General features: G+C 36.0%; 1 protein-coding gene across 3 annotated transcripts in view; it reads left to right on the top strand.

Annotated features, from left to right (window-relative positions):
- LOC138705964 (protein dimmed-like) overlaps positions 1-21,042 on the top strand; it is a 330,385-nt gene that overhangs the window by 120,537 nt on the left and 188,806 nt on the right. The window contains exon 2 of one of the 3 annotated variants that reach the window (XM_069834784.1): positions 3,174-3,236. The exons of the other annotated variants lie outside the window; for them this stretch is intronic. The gene's annotated coding sequence lies outside the window, so the exon portion shown is untranslated. The remainder of the gene's footprint in view (positions 1-3,173; positions 3,237-21,042) is intronic. 3 annotated transcript variants of the gene reach the window in all.

Raw genomic sequence — 21,042 nt, 5'->3', positions numbered from 1 at the left:
CCACGATGGAGTTCGATGATACTGGCGTAAAATACAAATCACTTTACTAGGTATAGGAGGGAAGAAAAGTAGTTCATCCATTTATGTAAACTAGGAAATATCGCAATTTTGAGTTTGATAATTTTCATTAGGTTTTTGTTTAATCAAAACACAGTACTGTATTAACACTTAGTGTTTTACACACGAATTGAGCTATCCATTCGGAAATATTAATTATGCAGTGTATATTGTACTGTTACAGCACATTAGCGTACTATATAGAGAATGAAGTTAAATTGAAAAATAATCTTAATATGGATATTTAAACACATTTTAGAAAATGGTGGCCGTTCATTTCGATACAGGCTTCAGTTCTTTTGTCCATATTATCGCACTATAGACTATTGTACCTAATTCCAATTACCAGTTTCGTCCTTCGTACGAGTAACTCATGTTGAAATAATTCTGTACCTACTCTATAAAAGAGTACCTTACGTACTGTAAATTCAATCTTCACTTCTGCCCGATCCGAAAAGAAAAAATCACTCAGAAATGCTATCTACTGTCCGTTCAAGTGATTTTGTCGCAGGGTTGTAGAAAGGGGGGGGGAAATCACGTGACAGTTAATTGCTTAAGGAGGCCCTTTTATTTAAGTTATTTTAAACACTTGAATAATATTACGTAGACGTCCAATTCCTAACAGAAATTAATGTTTTCAGAAAAGAACTAAGATAGCCCAGCTACTAGACTTTACAAAGGGGCGAACAGAAGCAGGTGGGGGAAACCGGGATGCGACATAGGGAAACGGACGACAGTACCCGTACGAAAATATGATTCAATATTGAAAGCTCTTTCGTCACTGGAAAACGCGAACATATTTCTGAAACGTACTATACTCAGTAACTCAGTACTGCTTACGCGCCCTCGGCTCTGTGTCGTGAACGGTTGGAAGTTTACTAGTAGAAGGGGTGGGAGTGAAGTACATTCCAAAACTCAGGTACAATAAAAATTGAAGTAAAAATAAAATGATGTCCCTGTACATATTTGTTTATATTCAACTATATCATTAATTTAAATGTATCTTTTATAGTCTTCGTGCCCTTCAGTTTTCGTTGTTCATACTTATACATCGAAAAGCTAAATGAAAAGTGTAATTTTTATATACGAGTAACTCCGAAAGTTGAACAACTTTCTAATTGCTCCATTCTATGATAAGCATACAATAGGTGTAATTTTCATGTTCTGTTATCATCCTGCACGGCTGTACTGCACATAGCAAGATTAGATAAACATTTTATTGATAACTATAGTCGTAAATGAGACCCCTGCTCTAGACCATCAACCTGTCACGTAGACGGTCCGGGTTCGAGTTCCGGTCAGGCTTGGAATTTTTATTGAAAAATCAGACCGCGGACAAGTTGGCGATGGCGGATTTTTTTCGGGGTCCTTCCGTTTCCCCAATATAGTCATCGACAATATTCCGTCAACATTTCCCCATTCCATTTCTATGATCATTACTATTTCTCCGATAATCGGCCGTCAACGTGTGAAAGAGACCTGGCCGTGTGCATACACTCTGGTTATACAGCGAGTTTCAGCACAGTCGACCGACGTGGAGAGAGTGCATCTAACTAGGGATTAGTGCAATAGATTATAGAACGGTGTAAGTGCTGGACCGCACACCAATTAATTGTTCAGTTGATTATTCATTACCACATATGCGCAGTTAAAAATGTGAAAAGTTAATGAAAAGCTTCATTAGCAAATGTTAACAAAAACATGGCCGTGAATACATGAGTTTGTTAAAGAATATAAATGTAAAGACTTAACAACTGAAGTTAACGCTGAACAAAATACATAGGCGTATTGGCAACACAAGTAAAGTAAGTATTGTCTCTACGAAATGCTATCCTTACTAGTTTTGTCAGTTTCGAACGAAAGTTTTGCCAATTTGAAAATAGATATTAAGCATGTATATACAATAAATTATACATACAGGCCTACGTGTACAGTAGTGGACCGACCCTTGTAGCTGATTTCAGAGTCTTGTTCACTCCAGAGCACGATAGACTGGTGACTAAGACTTTCGTGGTTCGAATCCTGCCTGGGCAGAAACCTTTTTTTGTTCCTTATTAAAATTTATTCCCAATACTTTTCGATTGCAGCGATATTTTACTACTTAATTAACTTATTCCCAGAACATGAATTTTACCAGCAATCGAAAAGTATGATGATGATGATGATGATGACGACGACTATTATTATTATTATTATTATTAGTATTATTAGTATTATTATTATTATTATTATTATTATTAGTATATATATATATATATATATATATATATATATATGTATATGTCAGCAACGTCAATTTATTTCGTGTCTCTAAACCAACAACTAGCAACGTTGCAAATCGTAGAGCACCTTACAACAACTTACTGGTCGCATTCCTCATTCTTTGTGTTACGTCACTGTAGCGGAAGTCGCGAGGTGTCTTGCCACGCATGCTCGCTATTGCAGTTGCCAGAATTACTCCCGATCTACCTTTCTTAGGTGCACGACTGGTTTTCTCTACTGCCATTCTAACGCAAGAAGACCGTCCAGTGGCGTACGCAGAGGGAGCTCACCTGAGTTGGAACCCCACGCCATTTTTTCAAGAAATATTTCAAAATTATATTGCATTATATTACATTACATTATTATTACAAACCAAATCACCATTGGCGTTGCGAGTGCGACAGTGAAAAAAGAAATTGTTTGGACTTTATGCTTTCTTGGTGGAGTCGCTGCTATGCTTTTTCCTCTTTTTGACATTATTGTAATAAAATCTAAAACAGGTATCGAAAACAGGTTTAGTAAACCAGCTATAACGTTGGGGGGGAGATGATAATGCTGACCACACATTAACGTTATTTGGATTAGATGATCGTTCACCTCTGCTGAGGCATGTTCGCGTGAGCCCAGCAGTAGGCTGATCGGCCTTAGCCCTTCATAGAAAGTCACGCCACGGCAGGCGGATTATAAATATGATAACAGTTTGAAAAGCTTTCGTAAAATGCCAGTGTCGATTCCACTATTAATAATTCGTATTTGAAATGCTACTATAGGTTTGAAACAAAGGAAGTGTTCACAGATTAATAATATACTTTTATTTTTTTGTGCGTTTCAATGTGAAATTCTTATCTTTTCAGGTACGGTACGCTATATCTGCAAGGAGATGATCGTCTAATAATAAAATACGAACTGAGATATGAGTAAGTAATACAATTTTACACACTTTTCTTTAAACTGAACATAATATCTTGTACACAAATCAAATGGTATTGATTTCTGTCTTATTGTAATATTGATGTTTTAGAATGCATATCGTTGTTTTCCGCTATACATCCGTAGGAGGTACAGGTAGATTTTCAGATGTCACAGAAATAACTATTGTAGTTTCCGAATAGACCGACCGCTGATCTGGCCTATCTTCCTTGGTCTCCCATGTCACCAGACTTAACACCATGTGAATTCTTTCTTTGGAGGTATATGAAGCAAGCAGTTAATGCGTATCTCTACCACATGACCTTGAATAAGTAAGACATCTGGTCATTGCTGCGATTGTATCCATAAAAAGAGGCATGTTGGAGAGAATGTGGCAAGAAGTTGGCTAACGTGATTATGCATTCCGCGTAACAAAAGAATCTTACGTGGAAATAAAAACTTCGAGAGTTTCTCAAACAAGATATTAATAATAATCATATGAAAGTGTTACCATAACTTTGAAACATTGAGTATTACTTTGCATTTTGGATATTGTTTTAGGCTAGAAATTTTTCACCTTAATTTCTTAACAGTCTTAAAAAATATATATATAAATATATATATGTATTTCATTGCATAGTTCTCAAGGAAAACAAAATGTGAATTGGACGTTACGTTACATTTTCACATTTAAATGATGGCTTTTGAAAACATATCATAAAAATGTCCCCTTCAACACTCGATTTCTCCATGATACCTCGGTACACTACCAAGTTTCTATGTCAGTCCTGGGCATAAGAGGGGAAGTAAAAGGAACGCATAAACCCCAGCCCTTGTCACTTTCGCTTACACCGCCTTATAAACACACAGTAAGATTCTGTACATCAGCGGTGTATTTTAGGCGACCAGCGAGAGCCGAAAGTTCGTAAAAGCTACGATGTCCGCTTGATACAGTCCGTCACTGACTTTCCTGTCTGCTCGTACCGCACCAAAACATTACTGTCTCAGTCAGTGTAGGTGGAGTGGGGAGTTAAGGAGTGGTATGCAGTGACACAATCGAGTTATTTACGCCCAGGCCTGTTTTATGTGACATCTTTTACAGAGCAATCGTTTTCTCTCTTTTTTCTTCTTTTTTGCGCTTTTCGGGTTGGCAGCGGATATGTAACATATCCGCTGCTGTTACATATCCGCTGCCGACCCGAAAAGCGCAAAAGCTTTGCATCTCCTCCTGCAAAAGGAATTACGTAGTGATGATGGCACAGAGGAGAAAGTGTCCTCCTACATCACCAGCATTCGCTAAGATTTGAACCCAGATTTTCGTCGCAGAAAGCCTGTATCTCATAGAAATTATACAGTTATGACAATGTAACGGAGAAAGTTCTCTTCAAAATCAGTCTTCGGTAGCACGAGGAGATCGCGATATTTTAATGAACCAGTTCTAGCGCTTGAAATGTAGATTTCAGAAGATTCAGGTTGTACGTACAGGCGGTCAATAATTAAAAGGCGTTTCAAAATCTCACTGTTAGATTTCCTGACCACAAATCAGTTTCAGATTTTACTCCAAGTGTGGACCAGGCGAGAGCCTAACATTACAGACTAAAATGCATAAGATCTTAGGTTCACATCTCCTAATTTCTTTCTCTTTTTTTACTTCTTTGTGTCTTTTTTCAGTTTAATTGTTCGAGAATTGCTACATATCAATAAAAGTAATATTCTTTTATTGATTCACTCATGTTAGTAGCTTCTCTTCACTTCGTCGTAATGTTCATGTTTCTGCCCCATATAATGCTACGTTCCACACAAAGCACTTCACTAGTATCTTCCTCAGTTTTCTCTAGAGGTTCGCAGAAGATGCTCCCTTTTCTATTAAAAGCTTCCTTTGTCATTGCTATTCTTCTTTCGACTTCTTGGCAGCAGCTCACGTTGCTGTTAAAAGGACATTTTTACCTAATAAACCAAGATTCTCAAGTGTATCTCGAAAACGAACGTCCATTCTACAGGAATGAAGTGAAATAGTACAAGTTTTAAAAAAGACTGCTTTCTTAAGTACATGTGGGGCTCCAAAATCACATTTTTCATTTCTCGGCAAGCTCTAAACATACAATATATAATGGAAGTAGAGACAAATATTTTTCCACATTCTCGTCTACCAAGACAGCAGACCTCCAGCAGTTCCTTTCACCAGGGAACTCAAAGGTTAATGCCGTCATTGAGACGTCTGTCGTTACACATTTCTGCCAAGTACTTCATCCCGTGCAAAAACGTCCTGTTACTCACGCCAGTAATTGCGTCCGGTTTTGCCGGGTTTGTGCAGTAGTTGGGAGACCAGTTTAAACCACTTGATATAAGGCTGTTTAACTTCCTTCTTGACTGAAATAGTTCAGTACTAGGAAGTGCCATAAATCGGTAAGCACTTTATTTCTTTCTGTCTTTCTTCTTTGTGATTTTTTGTTATTATTATTTGGGCCTATTTACATTGTTAGTCGGTTATCTAATGATGTTATATGAACTACTAGTTTTTTTTATCGTAGAAGAAGGAATTTGTGAAAGCGAGATTCTATTTGCCAGCATCGTGATGCACTTGGGGAGCTATGATAGGTAGCGAAAATTCAGTTTCGCAAACCATCTATAACGGCTGGGGGATTATCGTGCTAAACACACGATACCTCCATTCTGGTTGGATGATCGTCCATCTCTGCTTCGGCATGTGGACGTGAGGCCATGTAGCACCATGAATTTTTGGAGATTCTATTTGGGAAGATGAGATCGAGGATTCGCCATGGGATTACTTGACATTCGGGAAACTATCACCCAACTAACGAGTCAGCCCAAGTGGGAATCGATTCCCCGCCCCAGCTACAGCAGCGAGTCGGCTTAGGTAGCGTAGTCGGTATAGCGCTGGCCTTCTGTGCTAGAGGTTGCGGGTTCGATCCCGGTAGCCACCGGCGTGGCTCAGTCGGTTAAGAGCCTTGCCTGTCGGTCTGAAGTTGCGCTCGGGCGCGGGTTCGATCCCCGCTTGGACTGATTACCTCGTTGGGTTTTTTCCGATCGTAAGGTAAATGCCAGGTAATCTATGGCGAATCCTCGGCCTCATCTCGCCAAATACTATCTCGCGATCACCAATCTCATCGACGATAAATAACCTCGTAGTTGATACAAAGTCGTTAAAAAAATCGATCCCGGCCTAGGTCGGTGGTATTTAAGTATGTTTAAATGCGACAGGCTCATATCAGTAGATTTACTGGCATGTACAAGAGCTCTTGCGGGACAAAATTCCGGCACACCGGCAACGCTGATATAACCTCTGCAGTTGCGAGCGTCGTTAAATAAACCAATTTTTTTACAGCAACGGATCAATAGACATATGCCCCTACCGCCTGAGCTACGCCACTGACTCTTTCCTATTTCCCTTATTTTCCGTACTTTCTTCACTCTTCTGTTTTCATGCGTGTTCCCTTCTCCGTTTTTTGTTATTTATTTCTCTTTTGTTCGTTCTTAATTCCTCCTTTCCTCTCCCTTCCTCGTTCCCTTCTTCTCTTTTCTCTCCTTCCCTTTCTCGTTTCCTGCTTTCCTCCCTTCCTGATTTTCTTCCTCTCTTCCCATTTTTCTTCCTCGGTTCCCGCTCTTCTTCCTCAGTTCTCGCTCTCCTTCCTCTGTTCTCGCGCTCCTTCCTCAGTTCTCGCTCTCCTTTCTCAGTTCCCGCTTTTCTTCCTCAGTTTCTCGCTTTTCTCAGTTCCCGATTTCCTTCCTCGCTTTCCGCTTTCCTTCCTCGTCTCTCGCTTTCTTTCTCCTTTTTGCTCCTTTCTCCTCTACTTTGTTCTTTTTTTCCTCCCTCATTATCCTCCTCCTTCCTCTTTTCCTTTTCAATTTTCTCCTTTTCTTCTTCGTACTATGGAAGCTGTATTTATCATAATTCATTTTGAAATTGAGAACGAATAATTCAATGGAAAAAAGTATTCTGAAGAATATTGTTTGATGGTTTTCATATCTATTTTACTTAAGTTTGAAATTATAGTAACGTATGCTATTGCATATATGGAGTTTGGGGTGGAAATACTCTAGAATCTGAAAACGTATGACTGGGAAGAAATAAAAAGAAGAAATGTTAATATACAAATACCTACGTAAAAAATTGAAGATATTAGAATGAGACAGTCCAAAGCCACACTTTTAACAAAATGGTTTTTTGTGCGCGTTCACTTCTCAGAGGTATGTGAAACCTACTAGTAAATATTGTAAAAATTACTCAACAAATGACGCAAGTATACGCCGAAGAAATTATGATACCACTCCTGATAGCATTGGACTCTAAACTTTAATACGCTCTCCTGTAAAATGTTGTCTGTGTGGCTTAGGACTACGTATATCATTCTCACACCTTCATTATCAAACTCGTTCCAAACCATACTGTTCTTTTTGAATCTCCTCCTCCCCCACAGGAGAACATTGTAATCCTTGCAGATATTTCAATTTGACCAGGAAACTAAAGTTAGCAATATTTCTTACAATTGCGTCCTCTTCCCTTCACATGTACAGAATCGTCACAAATTTTTCTCACTCCAGCTGAAGCTTTTATTTATCTCATATGACTTACACTGTTTGTAAGAAAAACTATGCATTTCAGAACACATGTCTATTTTAATAGACCTACTTTTAATATTTAGTTACAAATTATTGCGTAATGCACTATCAAAACTCTAATTCCGTTGCAATAGCACAATTTTATTGTATATTTAAACTAACTTGCCGATCCGGAGTTGCGGTCGGGCGCGAGTTCGATTCCCGCTTGGACTGATTACCTGGTTGGTCTTTTTCCGGGGTTTTCCCCAACCATAAGGCAAATGTCAGGTAATCTATGGCGAATTCTTGGCCTCATCTCGCCAAATACCATCTCGCTATTACCAATCCCATCGACGTTAAATAACCTCGTAGTTGATACAGCTAACCAAGTAAATAAAACTGAAGGCGAAAAATATGAAAACATTTGAGATTTCTTTGAGACACAAATATATCAAACTAATTAGAAACAAGCAGTAGTTCATTTTATTACAGCAGGTTTGCAATATATGTAAGAATTTTAAAAATCCTGTTCAGAAGTTTATTCGAATACAAGAGCAGTTATGAAATATTGCTTTATACATGTACAAATACATATGCAGCAATATGTTGAATGTGCATTTACATATTTGGGTCAATTATGCGGTCACAGGTACCTCTAAAATGTTTCCCACTTGCTTTGTTAAGTAATTAAGGAGAGTACATCAAACGTAGTTCATGTATATACAATTACAATTAACTAAGTGGAGTTATTTTGATAAGCCATAGTGCAGATAGGGTCTATATTACAGCGTTATCTCAGATCAAGAACAACCTTTAAGTCTATACTAATGTTTTTAGCATATTATGTAGGTAAGCTGAACCAAATTAATAGTAATAATAATAATAATAATAATAATAATAAAATCGGATATAATAACAAACGATAAAAGTTATAGCGCCTTTGGTCCACTACGTTTCGTCCACTGTTTTTTTTTTGTCCACAGACACATTTGTCCATTTCATGATTTGTCCATTAAGTTTTGTCCACTGACCATTTAGTCCATTTTCATGCTTCTTCCATAATGTTTTCGTCCATTGACTATTTCGTCCACTATGACAAAAAATAGATGACATGAAATATAATTCATTTGGTGAAAAAGTAATTTATTTAAATTTAAATGTGTTGAATGTACATACTGTTTGTATTATAAACATGATTAATCATCATTTTTTTCTTCCTGAAGAACTTCAACAGGGTTAATTTTAAACTATATGATATTCCTCTCAGATATGTTTCCAACCGGCCGTCGCTCTTGTAGTCTTCATACCGTGTAACCATTTCCCTGATGCTTTCATGATTATTGACATAATTATGTCTGATTTAATGGTGCACGGACTCGAGTATGTCCTCCCAACAATTGAGTAATCATCTGCTCATTTGATTCCTGTTCATCCAACAAAACTTCCAAAAACTTCCAATTGCTGAGATGTTGAACAACCATGAGTTTTTTAATTTACTATGCCAATCTCCGACGGCATTGTTAATCCTCTGTTCACCACTCAAGACTGCTTCGTACAGATTCCATAACCATGTTTCCGGTGTTGTAATTGCAGGGAGGAAACACAAATATGTAGTCTAAGATGAACGAAAGGTTATGGACATAAAAGGTGTGGACAAAATGTATGGATGAACGTAAATTATATGGACCAATCGGTTGTGGACAAGAGAATGTGGAGGAAAGTGAGTGGACGAAAGGTAATGAACAAAACAAATTGTGGACAAAAGGCCCCCAAACCGTAATACACTGTATTTACAAATATCTGTGTATCTATTTTGCTGTGTGATTAGTAATCACCAGGGAACGGATTTATATGGACTAAAAATATATGAAATATGTAAATATATGTGTAGTTATTTTTACCAAAATATGGAATTAAATATGGATTTTTACCAAAATATGGAATTAAATATGGACTTAAAATTATAAAAAAATGACTATGTACGTTAAATATTGGTACATTTTAATCAAACTAAACAAAAAATATAATGGACGTACCTTATCTTCCAATGTAGTTTCAACAAAACACAATTTTTATTGTCTGTTACCATAACAATAGGTTACAAACATTTCTTTCAAGTGCTGAAAAGTGAATCTTCTTCTATTGTCTCTGAGGATAGATTTATACTGACTAAAAGAGCGTTCGACGTCACAAGAAGTAACTGGTACATAATTCAATTTCACAATGTCTGCTGGGGATAAGTCCAAGTTAATCTTCACTGTTGATTCACCACTCATCACAGCAACAACCTTTTGTAGTTCTTCATATCCAGGGTTTTTTGAAAGTACAGTGTCCACCTTAGCTCTTACTGCATCTGCAACTTTACCTCTACCACGATTCAGTTGTTCCACAGTACTATTTATAATTTCAAAACTTTCAGATAGTGAAAGGTGCCTATTTTGGAGACTTTTGAGCGTTTTTATGATGCGTGAAAATGTATGCTGAATGTGAGCTAAGTCATTCTTCACACTTATGTCACAGGTAACTGTTTTCGCAGTATCAATTGAGACTGCATCTTCAGAGTCCAATGCAAGGAGAACATTGTTAATAGAGTCTATATGTTCGGCATAATATTCAACTGCTTCTAGCCATGTACCCCATCTAGTTAAAATTGGCTTTGGTGGCAATGGAATTTCAGGGTACATTTCTTTCAACACGTTAACTCTACTGGGAGCTTTGAGAAATACTTTTTTCACTGATGAAATCAACAAATCTACTTTAGGGAAATTGTCTCTGACCACTTCTGCCACACGATGAAATGCATGCGCCACACAAGTAAAATGAGTCAATTTAGGATATACAACAGATAATGCTTGTCCAGCTTTGACCATATAAGGGGCAGCATCGCTAATAAAGAATAACACATTATCGTACATAATACCCTTTGGCCACAGGATACCCATAGCTTCGTTGAACAGTTTAACTATAGTTTTGTTATTGCACTTTTCTAGAACATCACAATGTAAAAGAATTCGTTCAGAATATTGTTCACTTAACAAACCGATAACTACATTACCAACAAGTCTACCTTCTTTGTCGGGAGTCTCATCAATGGAAACCCAAATTGAACTATCTTTAATTTCATCTCTTATCTTCTGTATTGTCTCATCGTAGATGGATGGAGCATACGTCTTCCTAAGTGTTGACTCATCCGGGATTGTATGTTGAGTATATTTTTCAAGGAATTCCCTGAAGACCTTATTCTTTAGTTTGTAGAGAGGAATATCAGCAGAGATGAGAGAACGGCACAGGTCGATGTTAAACTCAGATCTTACATTCGATGTTGTTGGTTGTGTTAAAAACAATTGTCTCTGCTTGGAATTTAGTTGTTTGTTGGCCTGATGTTTACTAGTTGTAATGTGTTGTTGCACCAGGAACTTTTGTGTAGATGATACTGCACACTGACACAAATTACAAAATAATATTTTATTGTCAGTTGATAAACCATCTTCTTTAAATTCTGAAATGTAACTTGTTAGTTTTGATTTTAAATTGACTGAATGACGTACTTTTGGCATATTTACCGTCTTTATAGTATGATTTACAAAACTGAACCTATGTGTACTCTGACTGGCATTTAACTGTTGAGCTGCACAACTGAAGTCTGTTAAAAATTTTAAATTAAATTAATACAGTTTTGTAACTTACTTTCCCATTGTTGATAGGACTGCTAATTTTCAAATAACTCTGATGTTAAAGGGATTACTGAACATGTGTTTAAATCTCTATTGTTGAAATGTATTTTTAAAAGTTAATGGAATTTTGTTTTGTTTTATTGTTAAACCTAATATAATATGGACTGTTTTATATGAAATATGGAAAATATATGGAAATTAACGAAAATATGTACTAAACTCTAAAATATGGAAAAATATGGAAAATAAAAGTAGGATTTTTCAACCCTACACATTGTGAAACATAAAGATAATGCAAAATATAAATTATATTAGCTTTATAAGTAAATATGTATTTACATATAAATCCTTTCCCTGGTAATCACTGATTACCGATAACAGGATTCAAAACTTGGCTGGGAAAAGAAGTGATAAGGATACTGTTCTTCCCTTCACTCTCTTACCATCTGCAGATGGTATGGAAAAGAATGGAAACTACACATAAACGCAGTCTTCCTTATCGGTAATCAGAAAATGCGGTGAACTGATTTTGCGCCACAATTGGCGTAAAGTCAACTACCCGTGAAAGGAGTCAATGACTTCATTTTCATAGGTTGGTGGTGCATATTTTCCGTCTCTTTTTGAATTGTGGACAACGTATTGATTTTGCATGTAGGCCTAACTTCTTGTATTGTTAAGAATTTAACGAATTGAATATTTTCCGTCCCTCTTTACGATCAACATAAAATATTATTTTACAATTCATTTTGTTTTCAGATAAATCTAGTTCAATATAATAAAAGTTTCAAGTTCAATATATAAGATTAATTATATAATATTATAATACAATAATAAATACTTAAATATAAATACATTTATCGTAGTCCAGATTGCGAACTGGAAAGTTTACATCTGGTGAGTTAAAAATCTGCTCTTTCTAATTAAAAAATTTAATTAAAACTTTAGCCACTTTTTTTTTTAGTTTTGTCTATAATTTGTGTTTAACAGTCATGGCTAGGCTTAGTATTCCAGCTACCTAAAGAGTGAAGTTAAAGACACATTGGGTAGATAGTACGCCGAATACAGGTAATGCAACGGATAAGGATATAAACAAACACGTCTCGCTGCGTGTTTGTGGAGTACAGTCAACTCCGGACATTCTGAAGCTATACTAGTAAACACATGCTTGAGTCGTGATGTTCATTTTCGTCGTGATCTTTGCAATGAATAATAACGTGCATTCGTAAGTTACGGAACGTGAACATATGCGGATGTCACTTGAAATGATTTTATATTGCAAGAAATTCTTTCAATAGCACATGACGTTATTGGTGCATGATGTAGTACAAGATATTGTCTGATATTTCTCCGTGTTTCATTAGGATATTGCATGTTGTTCTTCACTGAAAACCCACTAATTTTATTCTTACCTTTCTAGAAATTCCTTAAAATGTAGATTATTTAATTTATTAATTGAAATATTTTCATTGAACATCATGTTAGGCTACACAACTCCATGCTAAACGTCAAGTTAATATCTTCATAATTTTCAGTTTTTGACGGTACTGGTTCCTTTTTGGAATACGTTCAACATACTTTCTATTCGTTTTGGTATTGCAATGTCTTTCAGTGCACTCTTTTTTGTCACTTTTACGTTTATGTTACACAATTTATATGTAATGTTGTCTATATTGACAGTGAAAATATTAGTTCAAATATCCTCAATTATGCACTGTAGTATTACACGATTGAGCGTCTTACCTAAGGCATTTTACCTCTGCAATGAACCTTCAATCAGTCACAAAGATGTAGTTATTTGAATAATACGACTAGAAAGAGCAGTGATCGATAAGACTACTCACTATGACTGCGTCCCGATTTTGACTTTCTAGAGGAAGAGGGCAGAGGATGTGTAACTATTTTGTATACGAACGTACCTACCTGTACCTGCGCTGTGACGTTACATATACTTCGAATGAGGCAACTTGATTCCAGTTTATAGGCAGCTGGAATACGGACCCTAGTCATGGCATATACAAATATGGTACATTTGTTATATAGTCACTGCGAGTTATTGTTTCAGACTCATATTTATTTATAAGTTTGTCTAACCTACACTTTTTATCAAGAAAAGCCCTTTTTTAGGCGGCTCTTGTGCATCAATGATTTTCATGTAAGTTTCTGTTTGGAGGGAATTCATTACATTGGCCACTTTAATATGTCAGGATGTAGAGAATAGAAGAGAGCATTGAACTTTCTATGATAGGACTAGTAGGCATTGGTTGTTTTCTTGGTAGCTGTAGGCTGTTCTGTCCAAATTAGAGGGGGGAAACGCGCTTCTTCTGACACAAAGCTATCGACAAGGTAATCACATAATTCATTTATCTTCGAATTGTCCGGTTTCTCTTTGCATAGATCAAATACAAAACAGTCATTCACTTCTTCAAGGGCGAGATATGGAAGGCCAAAAACATTAGATAGCCACTTATCTTCTTCCACGGATCAATACTTTGTAACTTGCCACCAAGCTTGTGAAAGATGGAATCTGCATCCAGTTATTAGCGCTGTTTCACCTATACCATTGTAATAGCAGAAACTAAAATTCTTTCAATCATTTATTATCATAATAGGCCTACACTGGTCTCTTAAATTGACTGAGCATATTTGAAATTCAGTAAATGGCTTTTCCGAAACATGCTATGAAATGTTTCATATAAAACAATTTTCATCTCGAAAATAAAGCAAAAAGGAGCAAAATTGTATTAATTTTTTTTGTTTGAAATATCTCAAAGATTAACTCCGTGAAATTAATAACATTACTTACGGTTCGCGTTATATATTCTGTAATTTAAAAACCATAAGCATAAAGAAGACAATGAGTACATCATATAATATTAATACATGGACTATGTTTCGTTAATTTATACTTCAGTTATTGAGCAACTGAGCTTTCTCCCGACATGAGATGGACTACTATGATTTCATTTGTTTTTGACGATATTAACTTCGTAAGATATGAACTTGTCTTAAAATTCCAATGGCGAGGTGTAAATACTGGGTAGACTGGAAAAATCGACTTACCTTATACTTTTTATACAGCAGATATTTCTCGGCTTTTTTATCAAAATGTTTTGTGACACAGAACCCACAAGAAGATGACCACTCATTTTCACCCCCAAACAGAATACAACTAATAACAATATAACGTATTTGTCTAGGAGCAACTTGTTAGCGAAGGATATTTCTTATACTATGAAAATTGAAATTTTTTATTTTGTCTTTCATCCGCTATTTTAATATATAAATATGGTTTCGATCTCCTACTTCTATAACCTCATTTTCTTTCATGCGACTAACCTGACACTTTTAACTCTGCAAATAATGATCTCAATGTTCTCTCAGTATGAACCATTTTACACAAAGTTAGTATGTAACACACACACACACACACACATGTACTTTTGATTAAACTAACACTCAACAATAGAACGTATTCACAGAAAACCAATATAGCTCGGCGTATTATATCGCGGTTGAGGCTAACCCCTCATCCTGCTACGAGGCTTCTGCCACAAGCCTCTCGCAGTGGAATGACTGCCATAAGTGAATTTAATATATGGAAGAATCGGAGTGACACCAAGTGTTACGATACATCGTTATTACGAACTTATACTGTTACTAGATATTCATTCATTCATTTAGTGTTCTGCCCAAGGGAAGGTCTTTCACAGCAAACCCAGCTTTCTTCTCCAATCTTTCCTATTTTCTGCCTTCCTCTTTGTTTCCTCATATGATCCATATATCTTAATGTCGTCTATCATTTAATATCTTCTTCTACCCCGAACTCTTCTCCCGTTCACCATTCCTTCTAGCGTATCCTTCAATAGGCAGTTTTTTCTCAGCGGTGACCCAGCCAATTTCTTTTCCTCTTTCATCAGTTTCAGCATCATTCTTTCTTCACCCACTCTTTCCAACACAGAATTAATAACTCAAATTTTTGGGTGGACTAAGCCTCAAAATTCTCTTAAAAGCTTCGTCACTGATACTTACTGTACTTATCGTATTACGAGTGCGCTGTTACTCTATCACTGACGTCTTTGCTTATTACTATAGGTTACATAAAATGACTCAAATAAACACGTAGTCACGTCAATAGTATTTAGACGGAAGGAATGAAAAATCTTTATTTTTCGTAGCATGGATACTGAGAATTTCAAGCTCTGAAACTTTTGCGCCATCACAATACTTCAGTCTTAATGTAGTAATAAAATTAAAATATAGATTGTGGCTACTGCTCTTCAAGAAGTACAGCGCCAAGAAGTAGTAGTAATACATCAGAAGTTTTTATTGGCTGCATAAAATAAATCAAATGCATGGAGATCTTCTTTCAATCATCTGTTCATAATTACATGGCGAGGCAATAAATTCCACTTATCGAGATGTGTTCAATATATTTACCGCATTATCATTATGGAATGGGGAATTAATTATTTCCGCAATGAACTTCTACGCTACAGCTTTTCGCTTTCAACAAACACTCGTAATCAGACTTGATCGAATTAATATCTGCGTCTTGTTCCTTTTATTCGAGTGTAATTGCCTCTGCTAACTGCGCTCCTTATGTTACAGTTGCTTTGAACCTTGTTATTCACATAGCAGTGCATTCCTCCTCTTCAAATTCATTCTTCGTAATAGTCTGGCCGCCCTGAAGATATGTAATAAACGTAGCTCAAGTGAGGGCAGTCAACAGTTAATCTCGGGTGATTACTAAACATATGGCTGTAAAACATGTTCACTCACTTCTTTCTAGCTTTAGTTTGCGTTTGCATCGCAAACTCATCCTCTTGCCAAATTGAATACCTTGGTTAGTAACATTTCTACAAGCCTTTCTGTCTTTCATAGTCCGGATCAGCTTCCTTAATATCTTACGGGTGAAACCTAACCATTTCCCCCCTACTACTTCATATGCTAGTGGATTATAGTGATTTTATAGTTGTCAGATTGAATTTTCTTTCACCAACGTGTTGTTTCGAATTTCGGGTACTGACATATACTACAACTTACAGTTATTTTCTAACTGTTATGTTGGCAGCAATAATTTCGGTTTAAGGAGAGAAAATTGATGAAAGTGAAAGTAGCTGAGCTTGTGAATAAATAATTTAGTAATACCGGTATTATTAAGCCTATTAATATCAATATATAGCTAAATCAGTGCTGTTGCGTTGTAATTCCAATTCAACTCTATATTCAGAAATGTGTAATTAAATCAAATTCACTCGTAGCTTATAGATCTACTTAGTATGAAACACACACATGCTAATGGACAGAAGTATATTTCACATTTTAATTAATTTCTTTCGTGTTTATATTTTTATTAAAATGTCCAAGAGAGTAAATAGCATGGTAGCGGTTTCTTCAAGAAAGAAAGCGCTTGCTATTCAAAGTATTTACACTTCACAGTACTGAAGAAAGAAGACATCAAAAAAATAAATTATGCGCACAGAGACGGCAATTATAATGAGAATAATGAGAATAGCAACATTATTAGGAGTAGAAGTATGTATTTTAAGTAGGCTATACATTTCAAAGTAGTATTCTGTTTTCGGTGTTGATACTAATTATTTCACGTGATCAGACTAAATGCAATTTAGGTTAGGTCTAATGAGTCGTAAAGTGTTCAGTCGAAGCAATGAATTTCTTGTTACCAGACAAAACAGATTTTAATATTAGATCATATTAATCATAATTACCAACATAAAATGCGAGAAGTCCAGGAAAAAAATACTATTTCATAAATTATTGAACCATTTAGAAAATGTCTCTGAACATAAAGGTGAGAAAATAAGTAAATAAGCAAGATATTGTTATTGTTAATGCTATATTTTTTTTTTCAGTACGTAGCATTGGGATTTTACCTTCTTTGGTGATATCTGGTATTAGTTGGCAATACTGAAAAGATGGCCAAATCAGCCTTTTAGGAACTCCTCATACGTGATCCTCACTATATTTCTGAATAAGATAATAACGTATGAATTGTTCATGATATAACAAAAGTTAACATATTATTCTTATACAGCCATCGAAGTAGATCTCATGCAGAGGCATGCTAAAATTAACAATGGGAGCGTACGAAAGGTAATTTTAATACTAATTTTGAAGTGTTTGCGCCGATTGTCAGTTGTTTCCCGCCAGATTTCACACAGCAGCAATCGTAAGGATCAATAAAGTGGTTAATATAGTGGAAGGTCTGTTTTTTTTAATTATTGTTTTATGTTAATTAAGGAACGTACATTAAATAAATTCCAAGAACAACTATTTTATTAATAACTACAGTATATAAAACAATTGAAAAATGTGATCCCAAAACGCGCTCAGTCCATTTGGCCATTTTTATTATTTATATACATAGATATATTTCTATAATCTTCTTTTCTTCCAAAAACAACTCCAATCCTTGTCTCAAAAATTGTGTTATTGTGCATGTCGCTTGAAAACTCGCACAGTCCTTAGATCGATGGATAAAAAAAAACTAGCCCAGTCCTTTCATAAAAACGGACTTAACGCGTTTTGGGATCACACTCTTCAATTAAGAACTAAATGTAATTATAAAAAATAGGGAGTACCCTAGTTTGAACCGGGAACTCTCCTTCGGCAATCGAATCGCTTGGTGTTACTGTGATAAAGTTTTATTATTACAATGATGGGGAATACAGCAGTAGAGGAGTCAATTGTGTCCATACCAACACGGACGAACAGCTGTCTAAAAAAATAGTGTACGACACATATTTTAAAAAGGATTTTATTTTTTTCGTAGGATAGCTCCACGCTACTTGCGGTCTCGTTTCGCAAGCATCTCTACTGACAAGACGAAATGTAGTTTTAACTTTCGTATTATAAGTAGAGATGAAACAATTTCTTCGTAAACACGATACCAGCGTATATTTGACTGGAGTATTGTAGATGACGTCAGAGGGAAGGGGGTTAGAATTGTTTTCTGTTTCATCTGGTTACAGCAACAGTGCTGAAATGTGGTGCTACGTATGCAGTGCGGTAGTAAGTGAGCGAGTCGATTTCTAACCTGTAATCTTATATTAAGTCATTCTAATATATGTAGGCTTTAGTTGAATTGTCCACTCCATAGAGGACTATCAAGAGTAACAACTTTACATTGGTTATGTTTCACTCCAAATGTTCCGAACAGGTAGTGCGCAACGTTTATGTTCCACCGAAGTGTACTCTGTCTGTATGTCTGAAACCTGCTCTTGTTTACATCTGACCGCTGTGCAGAGTTGAGACACACCCACACTGTATGGTTGAAGCGTAGGCAACACTGTGTCCATGGAAGGAGAGGTTTCATCATTAATTATAAATAACTCTTATATACCCTATTGAAATAAATATTAGTACATTGTTTTCGTACAATATCTATTTACGTTAGTTTCAATAATCAGCAGAAACAGTGGTTTCTTAAATCGATTATTATTTATGTTGCTGTATAAACCGCACAGTTGTTAGCGTCGAAGGAATTCTCTATAGTACGCGATATTTTGTCGAAAATAGTCTGAGAATTCACCATTACCATTAAAATTGTGGAGATACAACCAGATAAGCATCCCGAAATGGGATTCCAAATCATGTCCAAACGCAGCCACACAACACGAGTCCCGCTCGCTAACTTCTAGACCACACCATGGTCGCAGCAGTAGTAGTTATGGCAAGTAATGGACAGAATTGATACGTTCAAACAGAGGTCGGCAAATGTAGTACAGGGATATCATTTTATTTTTACTAACATTTCTGATATTAATCTGGCTATACCTCTGGATCAACGGTTGCTATCCTCTTCCACGACTAGAGTTCGGTGGCGTAATATACAAACAAATTACTCTACTAACTATAGAGGGGAAGAAAAGTAGTTAATCCATTTACGTAAACTAGGAAATATCACGCTTTTGAGTTTGATAATTTTCATTAGGTTTTTGTTTAATCAAAATACGGTACAGTATTAACAATGAATGTTTTTGCTCACGAACTGAGCTGTCCATGCGGACGTATTCATTATGCAGTGTATACTATCTACAGCATATTACCGTACATTATAGAGAATGAAGTTAAATTGAAAAATATAATAATATAGATATTTAAACACATTTTTTCAAAATGGTGGCCGTTCATTTCGATACAGGCTTCAGTTCTAATGTGTGTAATTCCAATTACCAGTTTCGTCCTTCGTACTAGTAACTCATGTTGAAATAATTCTGTACCTACTCTGTAAAAGAGTACCTTACGTACTGTAAATTCAATCTTCACTTCTGCTCGATCCGAAAAGATAAAATTACTCAGACATGCTATCTACTGCCCGTCCACGTGATTATGTCGCAGGATCGTAGAAAGGAGGGAAATCACGTGACAGTTAATTACTTAACGAGGCCCTTTTATTTAAGTTATTTTAAACAGTTGTATGGGTATAATGTTACGTAGATGTCCAATTCCTAACAGAAATTAATGTTCTCAGAAAAGAACTAAAACAGCCCAGCCACTAGCCTTTACAGAGAGGCGAATAGAAGCTGGTGGGGAAAACCGGAATGCGACGTAGGCAAATGGACGACAGTATCTGTGCGAAAATGATGCAATATTGAAAGCTCTTTCGTCATTGGAAAACGCGAACATATTTTTCGAACGTACTGTGACGGTAAGGCTACTATTACTCTATATGCGGTCTTGGATCTGCGTGGAGGACGGTTGAACTTCATTAGTAGAAGGGGTGGGAGTGAAGTACATTAAAAAACTCGGGTACAATAAAAATTGAAGTAAAAATAAAATGATGTCCCTGTACATTTAGTACAGTGGTCTGCATTTTATATCTTCAGTCGTTTTACGGTGAACGCAGCAAACCTACCTAGCTCTTTCACCTCGTATGGTAGACGTCAACTAACCATCAGCGAGCCGGTATGGGTGAACTAGAGGATGGGGGTTGAGAAGTCGCATTCTACAAGTACTAAATGTACTACATTTACCGACCGCTGCGTTAGAACTCGTGTCGAATTTGGTCGTTCCACAGGAACTACTACTGCTGTGATATCTAAAAACAAAATTATAAAATCCAAAACTCTGCATAACGAGTCTTAAATACAGGGACATCATTTTATTTTTACTAATATTTCCTATATTAACCTGGCTATACCTTTGGATTAACGGTTGAGAACCGGAAACGCCGTTTGCTACCCCCTTCCACGACTGGAGTTAAATGATACTGGCGTAAAATAAAAACAAATCACTTTACTAGGTATAGAAGGGATGAAAAGTAGTTCATCCATTTACGTAAACTAGGAAATATCGCGATTTTGAGTTTGATAATTTTCATTAGGTTTTTGTTTAATCAAAATACAGTACTGTATTAACAATAAGTGCTTTTACTCACGAACTGAGCTATCCATTCGGACGCATTCATTATGCAGTGTATATTATACAATGAACTGTCTAGCTTTTATTAATCTGTTAATCTTTTAGTACTTTGATGTTTATTGTATTTGTAAATTCAATATTAATTGTAATTATAATTGTAATTGTATTCTGAATATTGTAGTTGTAATCCCCTGGT

Source organism: Periplaneta americana, chromosome 9 (genome assembly GCF_040183065.1).
Source record: "Periplaneta americana isolate PAMFEO1 chromosome 9, P.americana_PAMFEO1_priV1, whole genome shotgun sequence".
NCBI lineage: Eukaryota > Metazoa > Arthropoda > Insecta > Blattodea > Blattidae > Periplaneta > Periplaneta americana.
The sequence above is the reverse complement of the archived record's forward strand: the minus strand, read 5'-3'. Positions and strand labels throughout refer to the sequence as shown.